The sequence below is a fragment of the Schistocerca serialis genome, chromosome 7, assembly GCF_023864345.2.
Source record: "Schistocerca serialis cubense isolate TAMUIC-IGC-003099 chromosome 7, iqSchSeri2.2, whole genome shotgun sequence".
Lineage (NCBI taxonomy): Eukaryota > Metazoa > Arthropoda > Insecta > Orthoptera > Acrididae > Schistocerca > Schistocerca serialis.
In genome coordinates this window covers 501375827-501392662 of record NC_064644.1, presented here as the reverse complement: position 1 = coordinate 501392662, position 16836 = coordinate 501375827, and positions in this window count along the sequence as shown.

The following is a 16836-nucleotide window of genomic DNA, read 5'->3' as shown; positions in this document are numbered from 1 at the left end:
ACTTTCGAAGAACGTGACTCTGGGGCATAGCACTCTATGGTACTGAATTATGGACTACAGGAAAGCTGTAAAATATGAGAATGGAAGCGTTTCAGATGTGGCTTTATAGAATAGTGCTGAAAACTTAGTGGACTAACAAGATGAGGAATGAGGAGAATCGGCGAGGTAAGAAATATATGCGAAAGAAAGGAGAACAATTGAGGTCATGTGCTAACACGTCAGAGAATACTTTCGGTGGAACTAGAATTACAGGGAGACGTAGAAGTTAAAAATTTTTGTGGCCGAAGGAGAGTAAAACAAATAACTGAAGACATTTTATACTCTGAGCTGATACACTGGACAGGATCTACTCTCAATCGAAATTCCGTCCTAATTAGAACTTTCATTCCATTGAACAGATCCGGTAGTTGATTTTAATTTTCATTGACAAATGATGTGCATGACATCGAACGCTGAGGACCCCACAAAAATACGGTTAGAATGTAAATCGCTCATCCCAAAAACAAAAGTGTGAGTAACCCGCAGTTAAACCTAGGCGTCTTGCCACTACAGACAGTTGAACGATTACCTGTTCAGGGTCTAAGAAAAGAACTTTGGTAACGCAAACAAAAACATAATACCGATATAACGGAACCAAAAACACACATATTTCAATGTCGTGTCTTATTGGTATACTTCCCTCTTGTTCAAATATTTGCGCTCTCTGAACAACAAACTTTTTCTGCTCACCTTATAGACTTCAAAGTGCAGGTATTTGATTTCTATTGAGTGGTGAATGCAAAGTGGAACAGAATATTTGATAACATTGACTAAATTTACTTTCCCACATTCAGTATCACTTCTGCATTCAAGCAGTGCAATATCAAACGCCACACTAATTAAATTTTCAATTGTGGTGTTCTGTGGCCTCGCTAAGAATCAAAAGGTAGCACTAATATTGTTAACGACCATTACTTTACGAGAACCTCTCGTGCATTCACCTCATGCCAGCAGGGATGAACTTACCTGTAACATATACACAGAATTTTAGCACGTTTCATAAGTTTCCAAACTCCATTTACCTCAGAAAATTTCATGGGATTGTAGAGGCTCCACAATTGGTCTTATTTATATCATTTTGTAACCTTTTGTGAGAGGAAATTTTACGTATAAATTGTACGTATAAGTTTTGCCGCTCCGTAACAAATAATGAGTTTGCTCACTCCTTCTGTCCATGGAATCCTGAGATTTGACTTTTTATCGTTCTATTAGATCTCCAACAGCTTAAACTAGTTATCAACGAAATTCTCATATCATCTGTGAAAATAAATAAGGATTATTGGTATAATTTTCTCCAAAATTCTCGCTTACGGCAAATTCACGCTGTACAGGTGATGTCCTACAGCTCGCGGTGTATAAAGAAAGCTACCAAATTAGATAATCAGTTCACCTTCAGGTATCATACAGTTACGTACTTCATCATGAATGACAGCTTTCTTGCTACGGAATCAAATAAAAGAAAAACCATCCTGGTTTATTGCCATCAAAAGTGAAATTAGGGTAAACTCCAAATCTGCAGAGAAAATTTCGGAGGTTGTTCACTGATATTTTCTTAGTACTTTGGTATAAAAGACACGTAGTCTGCGGCGGTTTGTTGAAGAATAAAATGTAATTATGATTTGTAGGCTTTGATACTCCAGTTACCTTTGTTTATGTGGAAATACTTTCACAACAGTGAAAAATCATGTTATGCATTATGAAATCACTAACAAGGGGAGGCCGCCAATTGTGAAATTCAGATTCGATTCATACTGCGCATAATAAAAGCTCATGGCCAGAGGTGTAATGTGGCAAAGCACCAAGATGCACTTCTCAGCCGTTGTCGAGAAAATCGACAGTTAAAAGAAACCGTTGCGGTGAAATACTCTCTACGATTAATAATTTTCTACAGCGTCGTAGCGCAGCGGCAAGCGCTAGGGTTCGTAATCCGAAGGTCGCCGGAATCGAATCTCGCGCCATGCAACATTTTTTTTATTATTAGTTTTTTGTAATTCAAATATATATATTAATGAATTGCTTATGCATGTTGGTGAAGGCGGATCGCTCTCCAATTGTACCGCCTCCATTTTTCCGTTTGTTTAACAGGGTGTACCAAAACTCTCACGTCCGCACTGATTTTCGACGATGTTCGATGTTATAAGTTGCGCTAGGGACCGCATCTACCTTCTTTCGAAATTAGCAGGCAACTACGCTGTTATGCGGCGGCTCGTTTCGGCCCATTCAACATGTCCTTCAAGTGTAACGAGCGAGTAACGGAGTTTTTATTTCATACCTGCCACAGCAAATTTGAGTTCGTGGGGTTTCTATTCTAATTCGAACGTTTGACTTACGCTATACGTATTCGTTTCGGAATATCGTTTCTACGTCTTCCGTTAACTATACGTGGTTAACATTATGAAGACAATTAATAACATTTGTGAAATACAACTTTGTTTGCGGAAAACATAATGATGTTCGAAGTCGCCAGTTTTTCCACGAGAAACGACTTTCAACAACTTATTATATGCATAATTGTTGCAGCTGATTGCCGGGAATTATATATATATATATATATATATATATATATATATATATATATATATATATATAAATGTGTGTGTGTGTGTGTGTGTGTATACACACATTTGAATTACAAAAAAAATACTAAAGAAAAAAAAAGGTTGCATGGCGCGAGATTCGATCCGGCGACCTTCAGATTATGAATTCGAGCGCTTACCACTGCGGCACGACGCTGTAGAAAATTACTAATCGTAGAGAGTATTTCACCACAACTGTTTATTTTAACTGTCGATTTTCTCGACAACGGCTGAGAAGTGCATCTTGGTGCTTTGCCACATTACACCTCTGGCCATGAGCTTTTATTATGCGCAGTATGAATCGAATCTGAATTTCACAATTGGCGGCCTCCCCTTGTAAGACGTACAGCACAGACCATAGAGGGAGGCTCCGGGTTGTCGTAGGAGGCTATACATAAATGGGAAACTCCAGTGACGTGGCTGCCATCGCTGCGGGAACACCACCGCCTACCGTCACTGTGCCGCTCTTCCGTTGCATCCAGTGAACCCACACATGATGTGCATATCGGCCAACGCTTCATCAGCAAGCCTAGCAGTACCGCCGTGTATCACTGTCGATGTACAACGAATACTGCCGGGAAAGCAAACCCGAGACACACTCGAGCATTAGCGAATGCAAAGTCGAGGGCGAATAGTAAAGAGGGAATTACAGTTGTCAACAAGAGGTACCTGAGCGAATGGTTGTAGTTTGTTTCCAAAACAAGACACACAGCACTGTTTTCAGATATTTTCAGCGCAATTCAGTGGTGGAAAGGAATAATGCAAAATGCAGTGACTCTGTAACGTGCCACAAGAGAACGTGGTACCTTTGCACCGAAATACTAAGAAATTAAGCGGGAGCAGCCCACAAAATTTTGTCTGTGAAGTTTAGGTTCACCCTTTACTATTATGAGAACGAACTTTCTCGCGACGAAATTCTTGTATAAAGCATTCTGGGATTTCTTGCTGCTTCGAACTTGGATTAAACATCGAGCTTCCGACTGTTACCATCATCCTCTTTTGAGGAGCAGCTGACTGTTCCGAATGCTCCCCTGATGACCTGATATTGTCCATGGACGATTTCTAATTATCCGGTGTCCGTTATCATTACGTCTTTTTGCCATAGATGGCTTCATTGTCTGCACTGGCAACGCCAAAGCTCTCAGCACTGATACCAGTTTTCACACACGACGAACAAGGAACCCTTTCAATGTGAAGCTGCAAGTTCAGTCTTTAGTAAGGCTCATTTGAAACTGTTGTGTTAAAAGTTACGACAGGAAAAATATTAGCTGCTAATGACACATAGTCCCCCATTCGGATCTCCGGGCGAGGACTACTCAGGTTGGTTCAAATGGCTCTGTGCACTATGGCACTTAACATCTCAGGTCATCAGTCCCCTAGAACTTTGAACTACTTAAACCTAACTAACCTAAAGACATCACACACATCCATGCCCGAGGCAGGTTTCGACCCTGCGACCGTAGCGGTCGCGCGGTTCCAGATTGAAGCGCCTAGAACCGCTCGGCCACAATCGGTCGGCGACTACTCAGGAGGACGTTGTTATCAGGAGAAAGAGGTCGGAGCATGGAATGTCAGATCCCTTAATCGGGCAGGTAGGTTAGAAAATTTGAAAAGGGGAATGGATAGGTTAAAGTTAGATTTAGTGCGAATTAGTGAAGTTCGGTGGCAGGAGGAACAAGACTTCTGGTCAGATGAATACAGGGTTATAAATACAAAATCGAATAGGGGTAGTGCAGGAGTAGGTTTAATAATGAATAAAAAAAATAGGAATGAGGGTAAGCTACTGCAAACAGCGTAGTGAACGCATTATTGTGGCCAGGATAAATACGAAGACCACGCCTACCACAGTAGTACAAGCTTATACGCCGACTAGCTCCGCAGATAACGAAGAGATTGATGAAATGTATGATGAGATAAAACAAATTATTCAGATAGTGAAGAGAGACGAAAATTTAATAGTCATGGGTGACTGGAATTCGATAGCAGGAAAAGGAAGTGTGGTAGGGGAATATGGAATGGGGGTAAGGAATGAAAGAGGAAGCCGACTGGTAGAATTTTGCACAGAGCATAACTCAATCATAACTAACACTTGGTTCAACAATCATAAAAGAAGGTTGTATACATGGAAGAAGCCTGGAGATACTGACAGGTTTCAGACAGATTATGTAATGGTAAGACAGAGATTTAGGAACCAGGTTTTTAATTGGAAGACATTTCCAGGGCAGATGTGGACTCTGACCACTATCTATTGGTTATGAACTGCAGAGTAAAACTAAAGAAACTGCAACATTTAAGGAGATGGGACATGCATAAACTGACAGAACCAGAGGCTGTAGAGAGTTTCAGGGAGAGCATTAGGGAACGATTGACAAGAATGGGGGAAAGAAATACAGTAGAAGAAGAGAGATCATATAGTGAAGGCAGCAGAGGATCAAGTAGGTAAAAAGACGAGGGCGAATAGAAATCCTTGGGTAACAGAAGAGATACTGAATTTAATTGATGAAAGGAGAAAATACAAAAATGCAGTAAATTGAAGCAGCTAAAAGGAATACAAACGACTCAAATATGAAATGGAAAGGAAGGGCAAAATGGCTAAGCAGGGATGGCTAGAGAACTAATGTAAGGATGTAGAGGCGTATATCACTAGGGGTAAGATAGATACTGCCGACAGGAAAAATAAAGAGACCTTTGGAGATATGAGAACCAATTGCATGAATATCAAGAGCTCAGATGGAAACCCATTTCTAAGCAAAGAAGGGAAAGTAGAAAGGTGGAAGGAGTATATAGATGGTCTATACAAGGGCGATGTGCTTGAAGATAATATTATGGAAATGGAAGAGGATGTAGATGAAGATGAAATGGGAGATAGGATACTGCGTGAAGAGTTTGTCAGAGTACTGAAAGACCTAAGTCGAAACAAGGCTCCGGGAGTAGACAGCATTCCATTAGAACTACTGACAGCCTTGGGAGAGCCAGCCCTGACAAAACTGTACCACCTGGTGAGCAAGATGTATGAGACAGGCGAAATACCCTCTGACTTCAAGGAGAATATAATGATTCCAATCCCAAATAAAGCAGGGGTTCACACATGTGAAAATTATCGAACTATCAGTTTCATAAACCACGGCTGCAAAATACTAACACAAATTCTTTACAGACGAATGGAAAAACTGGTAGAAGCTGACCTCGGGGAAGATCAATTTGGATTCCGTAGAAATGTGGGAACACGTGAGGCAATACTGGCCCTACTACTTTTCTTAGAAGATAGATTAAGGAAAGGCAAATCTACGATTCTAGCATTTGTAGACTTAGAGAAAGCTTTTGACAATGTTGACTGGAGTATCCTCTTTCAAATTCTGGAGGTGGCAAAGGTAAAATACAGGGAACTAAAGGCTATTTACAATTTGTTCAGAAACCAGATGACAGTTATAAGAGTCGAGGGGTATGAAAGGGAAGCAGTGTTGGGAAGGGAGTGAGACAGGGTTGTAGCCTATCCCCGATGTTATTCAATCTGTATTTGAGCAAGCAGTATAGGAAACAAAAGAAAAATTCCGAGTAGCAATTAAAATCCATGGAGAAGAAATAAAAACTTTGAGGTTCGCCGATGACATTGTAATTCTGTCAGAGACAGCAAATGACTTGGAAGAGCAGCTGAACGGAATGGACAATGCTTTGTAAGGACGATATAAGATAAACGTCAACAAAAGCAAAACAAGGATAACGGAATGTAGTCAAATTAAATCGGGTGATTCTGAGGGAATTAGATTATAAAATGAGACACTTAAAGTAGTAAATTAGTTTTGCTGCTGGCCGGAGTGGCCGAGCGGTTCTAGGCGCTACAGTCTGGAACCGCACGACCGCTACGGTCGCAGGTTCGAATCCTGCCTCGGGTATGGATGTGTGTGATGTCCTTAGGTTGGTTAGATTTAAGTAGATCCAAGTTCTAGGGAAATGATGACCTCAGAAGTTAAGTCCCACAGTGCTCAGAGCCTTTTTTTTTTTTGTTTGTTTGTTTGTTTTGCTTTGCTATTTGGGGAGCAAAATAAGTGATGATGCTCGAAGTAGAGAGGATATAAAATGTAGACTGGCAATGGCAAGGAAAGCGTTCCTGAATAAGAGAAATTTGTTAACATCGAGTATTGATTTAAGTGTCAGGAAGTGTTTTCTGAAAGTATGTGTGTGGAGTGCAGCCACGTATGGAAGTGAAACGTGAACGATAAATAGTTTAAACAAAAAGAGAATAGAAGCTTTCGAAATGTGGTGCTACAGAAGGATGCTGAAGATTAGATGGGTAGACCACATAACTAATGAGGAGGTATTGAACAGAATTGGGGAGAAGAGAAATTTATGGCACAACTTGACTAGAAGAAGGGATCGAAGCATATAAAAATAGAAATGTCGTGTGGCTAGGGCCTCCCGTCGGGTAGACCGTTCGCCTGGTGCAGGTCTTTCGATTTGACGCCACTTCGGCGACCTGCGCGTCGATGATTAGGACAACACAACACCCAGTCCCTGAGCGGAGAAAATTTCCGACCCAGCCGGGAATCGAACCCTGGCCCTTAGGATTGACAGTCTGTCACGCTGACCACTCAGCTACTGGGGCGGACCTGAAGCATCAAGGGATCACCAGTTTTGTATTGGAGGGCAGCGCGGAGGGTAAAAATCGTAGAGGGAGACCAAGAGATGAATACACTAAGGATGTAGGTTGCAGTAGGTACTGGGAGATGATGAAGCTTGCACAGGTTAGAGTATCATGGAGAGCTGCACAAACCAGTCTCTGGACTGATGACGACAACAACAACAACAATGACTCACCATGTGCATCAGGCGGGCGATAGAAAATGAGTGTCCTGGAAATGCAGCGATCAACCTTCTATAGCATGTATGTGTTACACTTCACATGATGTACATCTTCAACATTCAAGAAATATTCAAAACAAACAGTCAACTAGCACCACGAACACCGAATGAAAAATAGCGCGCCACAGTGATAACAGAAGTTGGCGCCGTACAAACCGTGAAGGACGTTCAGCTGGATATCAACTCTACATCTACATCTACGTAGATACTCCGCAAACTACTGTACGGTGCGTGGCGGAGGGTACCCTGTTCTACTACCAGCGATTCCCTATCCTGTTTCACTCTCAAAGAGAACCAGGAAAACCGATTGTCTATATGCCTCCATATGAACCCTAATTTCTCGTGTCTTGTCTTCGTGGTCTTCACGCGCAAAATATGTTGGCGGCAGTTTCAAATGCTGGTTCTCTAAATTTTCTTAGTAGTGTTTCTCGATAAGAAAGTCGTCTTCTTTTCAGAGATTTATATTTGAGTTACCGAAGCGTTTCCGTAACGCTTGCTCGTACGTGTTGTTCAAAACTACCGGTAAGAAATCTAGCAACCAACCTCTGAACTGCTTCTATGTCTTCCTTCAATCCGACGTGGTACGTATCCCAAACACTCGAGCAGTACTCAATAACAGGTCGCGCCAGCATCCTGTATGCGGTCTGCTTTCCTAAAATCTTCCCAATAAACTGCAGTCGACCTTTCACCTTTCCTACCACAGTTCTTACATGCTCGCTCCATCTCATATCGCAACGTAACGCCCAGATATTTAAACGACTTGAATGTATCAACCAGGACTCTAGTAATACCGTATCCCAACATTACAGGTTTGATATTCCTACTCATCCGCATTAGTTTACATTTTTCCACATTTAGGGCTAGCTGCCCTTCCTCATACCAACTTGAAATTTTTTCTAAATCGTCTTGTATCTCCCTACAGTCACTCAACGTCGACACTTACCATACACCACGGCATCGTCAACAAACAAGCGCAGATTGCTGCTAACCCTGTCCGCCAAATCATTTATGTATGTAGAGAACAATAGCGGGCCTATCACACATCCATGGGGCACTCCTAACGATACCCTAGTCTCTGATGAACACTGGCTATCTGTTGTTTAAGGAATGCATGTAGAACCGTGCTGCTGTTATGAGGGGATGAAAATTGATGGAATGTGATGCTATGCAACCAAATACGAACAGTCTGTCGTGAAGCTTATCATGGAACTGGCTGTTCCTTAAGGCGTAGCTGCAGATAATGCTATAAAATGTTTCATAGGACCGGAGAAACAAACACCCAGAGGCTGAATTTGTCCAGCGCTTCCAGGTGGTATGAATTGCAATGTCACACAATTTTCAGGAATAATAGTTTGCTCTAAAGTAGTGTGATTTTTATACGCAGTTCAGAAATCAAACAAAAGCAAGTTATTCTGACCAGCTATTGGCCAAAAGCAGTTCTCATACCATACTTGTAGTTCTCTTATGCCCATTTTCCCACTCTTGTTTGCTTGCTCCCGCAATATCAAGCACATGAGCAGGAATTGTAGAGCGGCAGAGCATCCTCAGTTTCTAGCAGCCCAATAAATAAATTTCCAGCCAACTTACCATCCAAATTAAAAGGTGACATAATTGTATACGAATGCCTTAAGACATTGATGTTTGTTGAGCTTGACACAGCTGAGTTCCTTTCGTATGCATTTCCTCTTGAAATTCCTATTGACCGGATATGAGAACTGATTCCTTACTGCCGGCCGGTTGTGGCCGTGCGGTTCAAGGCGCTACAGTCTGGAACCGAGCGACCGCTACGGTCGCAGGTTCGAATCCTGCCTCGGGCATGGATGTGTGTAATGTCCTTAGGTTAGTTCGGTTTAATTAGTTCTAAGTTCTAGGCGACTGATGACCTCAGAAGTTAAGTCGCATTTTAACCATTTGATTCCTTACTGAACGATGGTATAAGTTTAAATCATTTAAAAATTTTTCGCCCGGTTCTGCAGTTTGCTGTGCATCGTAAAGTTGATGCTTTATTTGAAATATCGTTTTCTCACATATTTCAGATTTGTAGCGCTGTTTGAAGTTATGGGACTATCTATTATTTCCCTTGAAATCATTGTAATCTATGCCGCGCGAAATGTGATGTGCGTAAAGTAAGACGTAACTATCAAGCACATCCAATAAAATGCATCGACCATCAAAATGGTTCAAATGGGACTTAACTTCTGATGTCAGCAGTCCCCTAGAACTTAGAACAACTTAAACCTAACTAACCTAAGGACCTCACATACAACCATGCCCGAGGCAGGATTCGAACCTGCGACCGTAGCGGTCGCGCGGTTCCAGACTGTAGCGCATAGAACCGCTCGGCCACTTCGGCCGGCGCATCGAGAATCACTGAAACGAGCAGACACAAGGTTTTGTAACAAATGCTCTTGTCCTCCCGTTAATAGTCGTCGTTTTTCTTACACAGTGCACGGTCATATTGCTGCAGACGTATTCTACATCTATCATTATTGTTTTTTTACTATGGTGCGGATGATCTTCCACGTACTTAATTAAGTTTAGTAGCCCCTCGTTGCACAACGATTGTCCTTTATTACATTTCATTGGAGACTACGTTTATGGCTCCCTGTCCAACAAGGATGATGAATTATATGTCTCCACCCCGGTTTCAGTATCACTTTCTCTTTTTAGGCACGTAACGTCGTCACTGTACTCTTGACGTATGTTGTCCGAACTGTTAAGTGTATACATCACACATTCCATTGACTCATCTTGAAAAACGCTAATATTTCATCTGACATTCCTTTCTCATACTGCGAATTTTCTTATGTTTCTTTCTGACAAAATGTCAACTTCGACAGCTGTTACTGTAGCTGTAATTCAATGTTGGTTTTGTTTATCGTTGCCCTCGCTCTGCGTTGTATCAACACCAGCAACACTGTAGCAACGCTGTGAGTTACTCGTCAGCTAAGCAGCTGAACTACGCGCTGTAGTCTCATGCTGTGCTCACCATTCGATACCTCCAGTCCTGACCCCTTTTGCCATTAGACGTAAATATTGTAGTTGCATGATAGGCAATATGTGGGGTGTCGACCACCGTAAACATCATTGGCCTTTTGCAGGTTCCTTGGAAGAGTATATCTGCTGTCCCTTGTTGCCGGCCGGAGTGGCCGTGCGGTTCTAGCCGCTACAGTCTGGAACCGAGCGACCGCTACGGTCGCAGGTTCGAATCCTGCCTCGGGCATGGATTTGTGTGATGTCCTTAGGTTAGTTAGGTTTAATTAGTTCTAAGTTCTAGGCGACTGATGACCTCAGAAGTTAAGTCGCATAGTGCTCAGAGCCATTTTTTGTCCCTTGTTGAAGCTGTTCTCGCAATTTTCAATTTCTACAACCTCTTCAATCACAAAATCCGAATATGAGGAAACTGGGACAAAAGTTTTGTTTCATCAAACCGCCTTTGAGGTTTATTTGTGAGACTGTGTTCAACCACTGCTCATTTCTAAAGTTCCAGATTTTCACCATTTTTTTCCTTCCTTATTTGGCCAGCTACAGACCGCCTAGAAGTTAATCCTTCTTGACCGTTCTTTCCCTCTGTTCCGAGAACCTCTTCATACTTTCACTTCCTTTCTTTCTCTTCTGCTCGGAAATGTTACGTATGGACATCATTTATTAGTTTCTATCCAAATGATTTTACGCGGTAGACTCTGAATCTGAATTCTTCTCTGTTTTGCATCGTCTCCAGTGTAATACGAGGATCTTGTGCATATCATTTTATCTTCGCTCAAATGGCTCTGAGCACTATGGGACTTAACTGCTAAGGTCATCAGTCCCCTAGAACTTAGAACTACTTACACCTAGCTAACCTAAGGACATCACACACATCCATGCCCGAGGCAGGATTCGAACCTGCTACCGTAGCGGTCGCGCGGTTCCAGACTGTAGTGCCTAGAACCGTATCATTTTATCTCTTTTGGACTTTAATGATGGGGTAGAATTGAAAATTCTGCTGAGTCACTTTTCCTCCATTCCAACTACGTACCAATCAAATCTCAAAAGTCGTTATCCGCTGTGTATCCGTGTTCTTTTCGGTATATCTGCACAATCTCATCATAGTGTCACTTTTTATCTTAAATACTACACTCCGAAGCATAGAGTTCTTCTGGTCTTATAACTGAATTACAGTGCCTTGTTTTTCCGTTGGTAATATATCAGCCGCCTGTTGTACCTGTGCTGTGTTAGTTTACAAGCAAGGTCTAATGTTCTGGCTCTTCCAGTGACTGACTCTTATCTAGTCCACTGGGTCTGATACATTCTGCAAGTATTTGAATCACTCTTTCCTTTTAATCTTCCTATATTTTACCTGCAAATATTTCTTCCCGTGGTGTCTTTGTTCCATTTATTCTATCTTTTTACAAGAGACGTTAAACCCATTTTAATTATTTACTACTGACGAGTTTTATTATTAACAGCAGTGACACAGGAAACTTTTTATTTTATTATCGCCACGGTAGTAATATTTCCGTGGATGGGGTGGTTAGTAATTTAATTATAGTCGAAGATGATCAGATGATTGAAACCGTTAGTTAATAGAGATTTACTGCGTCAGCAGCTCTTGTCACTTTTCCTTTTTCTTCGTTAACGAATTCAGTCCCAAGCTTCCACATCTGTTGGAGTTATTGGACATTTCAAAGACGGTCACGTACTGGGAACAGTGGCTCATCTGATAAGACGTCTCAGCAGTTGTTCTCGACGCAAAGCGAGTTTCTATGTAACAAGCTGCGCATCCAAGAGATCATTTTTGAATGTGTTCTGCAGACAGTGCCCCGCTAGGAGAATGTGCTCCTGGGAGCAGTGGACGGATGTGAAAGTAAGTTCCGAGTGTTCCAGGAAAGAGATGTCGGATAGGGGAGACGCGGCCAGTGGGGTGTTGATGCAGTTGAGGGGGAGCGGGAGCAATTCCCCGTCTGAGACATTCGCCGCTTTCCGAATTTGCCAGCGGGAAACGACACTATATAGAGTAACGTTTAAGATCGAAATCAGAAAAACTAATTCCGGAGGAGATTGCCTGCAGGGAGTGGGCATCCCCCGAGGCGCCCCCGGCGCCACTGCGACAAGTGGATTCCACGTGTCTAGGCGCACCCCGACTGCTCCCAAGTCGGCGCCCGAGGACGGCGCCGTACGGCCAAAGTGAATTACGATCCTCTTTCCGACCCATAAAGCAAACGGCCTTTTACTACAAACGAACTCAGCAAGCTACCCTTGTTTTTCTCAAACCAATACATACTAAAAGACCCATGTGTAGATGTTGAAAACACTAGGGACATTCTATTTGAGAATGCAGGTTTTCTCGGTGAATTCCATTGATGAAATCTTCTCGGTTTACCAGCCGAGTAGCAGCGTAGTGTTGTCGTAACGTTTCGGCGAGTGTCAATTGTATAGTAAAAAATAATAAATGTTTAGATGTATGAAAATAATGAAATTAATTTTTCGGCTTATCGGACAAGCCCAACAAGCTGAGCTATGCCTGTAAATAATTAAAGAGTCTTTTCATATTAGTTCCACATCAAAGAAATAGTCTTTCCCTTGTTGTAGATTATGCTTCCCAATTAATAACACTACTTCCGATCGCCGTATCCACCTACAAAATATTGACCGTGTTCATCGTTCCTTTTGTAATCGGATCTTCGTAATAACTCCGAAGGCTTCTTGGACTTTTATATATTACGGTACTACTTGGAATAATAACTCAATTTTTCACTAGTGAAATACTACTGTATTCTTTCTTCTACGCACATAAAAAATACGAACTTTTTACTTATTCTCAGAACCAAAATGACTACTGCCGCTTTCGCTCTAAAATAACGTACGTCAACCTTCGTTCAATAACAGAGAGCAAGTCCTTCCTCTTACCGAGGAACAGGAAAAACATCTTAAGTTTTTTAACATTTGAAAATCAAAAATACATGATGGTAGGCGCAGGCTCTACGCTGGGCTACCGCTTCACATTTTCTCTTTGCCTTTGAAGAAAACGAAATGCAAAAGGTACAGCACATTTCGTATTCGTCGTCTCCAGGCATCTTAGAAAACATCCAAAGTTGCGACAACATGACGTCACGACTCGGATGATAACCCGACAACATATCTTCACGGGACATTCCCCTTACTACTAGCTCACGTAATGGTTAAAAACACATCATAGTCACCACTGACAGTAGAAATTATTTATTTTCACTATTCGAATTTCGGCTCAGCTTCAGCAGATGGTGTACTGTGAGAGACTGTGCTTTTAGCATTAGTCAATCTTAAAAAACTTCTGAATTGTGTGCATGTCATCATATGTATATCAATCAGTTTTTTAAGATATGTAATATAAATCACGACAAATCAATGCTCATACACTGTCCACAAGAAAAGTTGTTTCTTGGAATTTATGTTATAGATGGTGACATTGTTAAAAGGCTCCGCATTACGATGGCATGTGTACGTGGCAGAAAATTTTTCCCAGTTTTGCATGACCACTTGATAATAGTCCGAAGATCGAATGGTGCAAATACATACCATCGACAATCACTGGCGCCTATGATCACTTCTGGATAGTATTACACGCCTGGGAACTCCAACCATAAGAAGTCGATCAGCTCATCCTGAGATCGAGGTAGAAATTTACTCAGTGTCAGTCATGACCTCTTTGCCTTGTATTTACCAGTATGTCTGTGAGAACCGAATAAGACTTTAAGATTTAGAAGAACAGTCCCAGTTCAATTGTCACACTAGTGGAAAGATGACTGATACATTTCTCAGTGTCTACGGCGTTCAGAAAAAGCTGAAATAGTTAAAACTGTGCAGGGTTCCAGGGCTTGATGGAACTCTTGTCTGATTCTATAGAAATTTTGGACCGGTGCTTCATGGTGTAACACTTCCCATTCCATTCAGTGTACGTCAAGAGCGTAAGAGCAAAAATGAACACCAGTATGTCTTGTCGCACTCGACAGGTCGTGGTTCCACCATATTGATGTAAATTTCTGGCCTGAGTTGTTGCTACACAACGAAAAATAAACTTTTATCCACCGCTCATCTCTATTCGATTTACATCCGTCTCCATATACCAACGGCCATCACGTTTAACCAAATGAAATAGAACGCCTTGATGTTTGCTATCCTAGCTGTCATCTCTCTCACGCATGAGTACTGTCCTTTTATCCCACGTTCTCACTTCCGCATGTATAGCTGAATGCTGTGTATGAATGGTACATGTAGATAGCAGCATCTGTGGTTCGCTTAATGTAGTTCAATGCAGCTGTATTCTGCTAACGACAAGCTTCGAATCTTTGTTCCGGGCCAAATATCTCACGAAATAAGTGTCAAACGAAAAAACTACAAAGAACGAAACTTGTCTGGCTTAAAGGGGGAAACCAGATGCCGCTATGGTTGGCCCGCTAGATGGCCCTGCCATAGGTCCAACGGATATAAACTGCGTTCTTTTAAATAGGAACCCCCATTTTTATTACATATTCTTGTAGTACGTAAACAAATATGAATGTTTTAGTTGGACCACATTTTCGCTTTGTGATAGATGGCACTGTAATAGTCACAAACACATGGCTCACAATTTTAGACGACTAGTTGGTAACAGGCAAGTTTTTAAAATTAAAATACAGAAAGTAGGTACGTTTGAACATTTTATTTCGATTGTTCCAATGTGATACATGTACCTTTTCTGAAAACGCATGCTGTTACAGCGTGATTACGTGCATATACCACATTAATGCAATAAATGCTCAAAATGATGTCCGGCAACCTCATTGCATTTGGCAATACGTCTAACGACATTCCTCTCAACAGCGAGTAGTTCGCCTTCCATAATGTCCGCACATGCATTGACAATGCACTGACGCATGTTGTCAGGCGTTGTCGGTGGATCACGATAGCAAATATTCTTCAACTTTCCCCACAGAAAGAAATCCCGGACGTCAGATCCGGTGAACGTGCGGGCCATGGTATGGTGCTTCGACGACCAGTCCACCTGTCATGAAATATGCTATTCAATACCACTTCAACCGCATGCGAGCTATGTGCCGGACATCCATCATGTTGGAAGTACATCGCCATTCTGTAATGTAGTGAAACATTTTGTAGTAACATCGGTAGAACATTTCGTAGCAAATCAGCATACCTTGTACCATTTAGGGGCAATTATCCTTCCTCCCACAATGCCGCACCATACATTAACCCGCCAATGTCGCTGATGTTCCACTTGTCGCAGCCATCGTGGATTTTCCGTTGCCCAATAGTGCATATTATGCCGGTTTACGTTACCGCTGTTGGTGAATGACGCTTCGTCGCTAAATAGAACGCGTGCAAAAAATCAGTAATCGTCCCGTGTCCAGTGGCAGATCTGTACACGACGTTCAAAGTCGTTGCCATGCAATTTCTGGTGCATAGAAATATGGTAAAAGTGCAATTGATGTTGATGTAGCATTCTCAACACCGATGTTTATGAGATTCCCGATTCTCACGCAGTTTGTCTGCTACTGATGTGCGAATTAGCAACTACAGCAGCTACGACACCTACTTGGGCATCATCATTTGTTGCAGGTCGTGGTTGACGTTTCACATGTCGCTGAACACTTCCTGTTTCCTTAAATAACGTAACCACCCGGCGAATGGTCCGGACACTTGGATGGTGTCGTCGAGGATACCGAGCAGCATGCATAGCACTCGCCCGTTGGGCATTTCGATCACAATAGCCATACATCAACACGATATCGACCTTTTCCGTAATTGGTTCAAAATGGTTCAAATGGCTCTGAGCACCATGGGATTTAACATCTATGGTCATCAGTCCCCTAGAACTTAGAACTACTTACACCTAACTAACCTAAGGACAGCACACAACACCCAGTCATCACGAGGTAGAGAAAATCCCTGACCCCGCCGGGAATCGAACCCGGGAACCCGGGCGTGGGAAGCGAGAACGCTACCGCACGACCACGAGCTGCGGACTCCGTAATTGGTAAACGGTCCATTTTAACACGGGTAATGTGTCACGAAGCAGATACCGTCCTCACTGACGGAATGTTACGTGATACCACGTACTTATACGTTTGTGACTATTACAGCGTCATCTATCACAAAGCGAAAAAAGTAGTGCAACTAAAACATTGATATTTCTTTTGGTAATACACGAATATCTAATAAACATGGGCGTTCCTATTTGAAAAAAACGCAGTTGATATCCGTCTGACCTATGGCAGCGCCATCTAGCGGGCCTACCATAGCGCCATCTGGTTTCCCAGTTGAAGCTAGACGAGTTTCGTTCTTTGTAGTTTTTCGTTTGATGCTTATTTCGTGAGATATTTGGCCCGGTCACTATCAATGGACC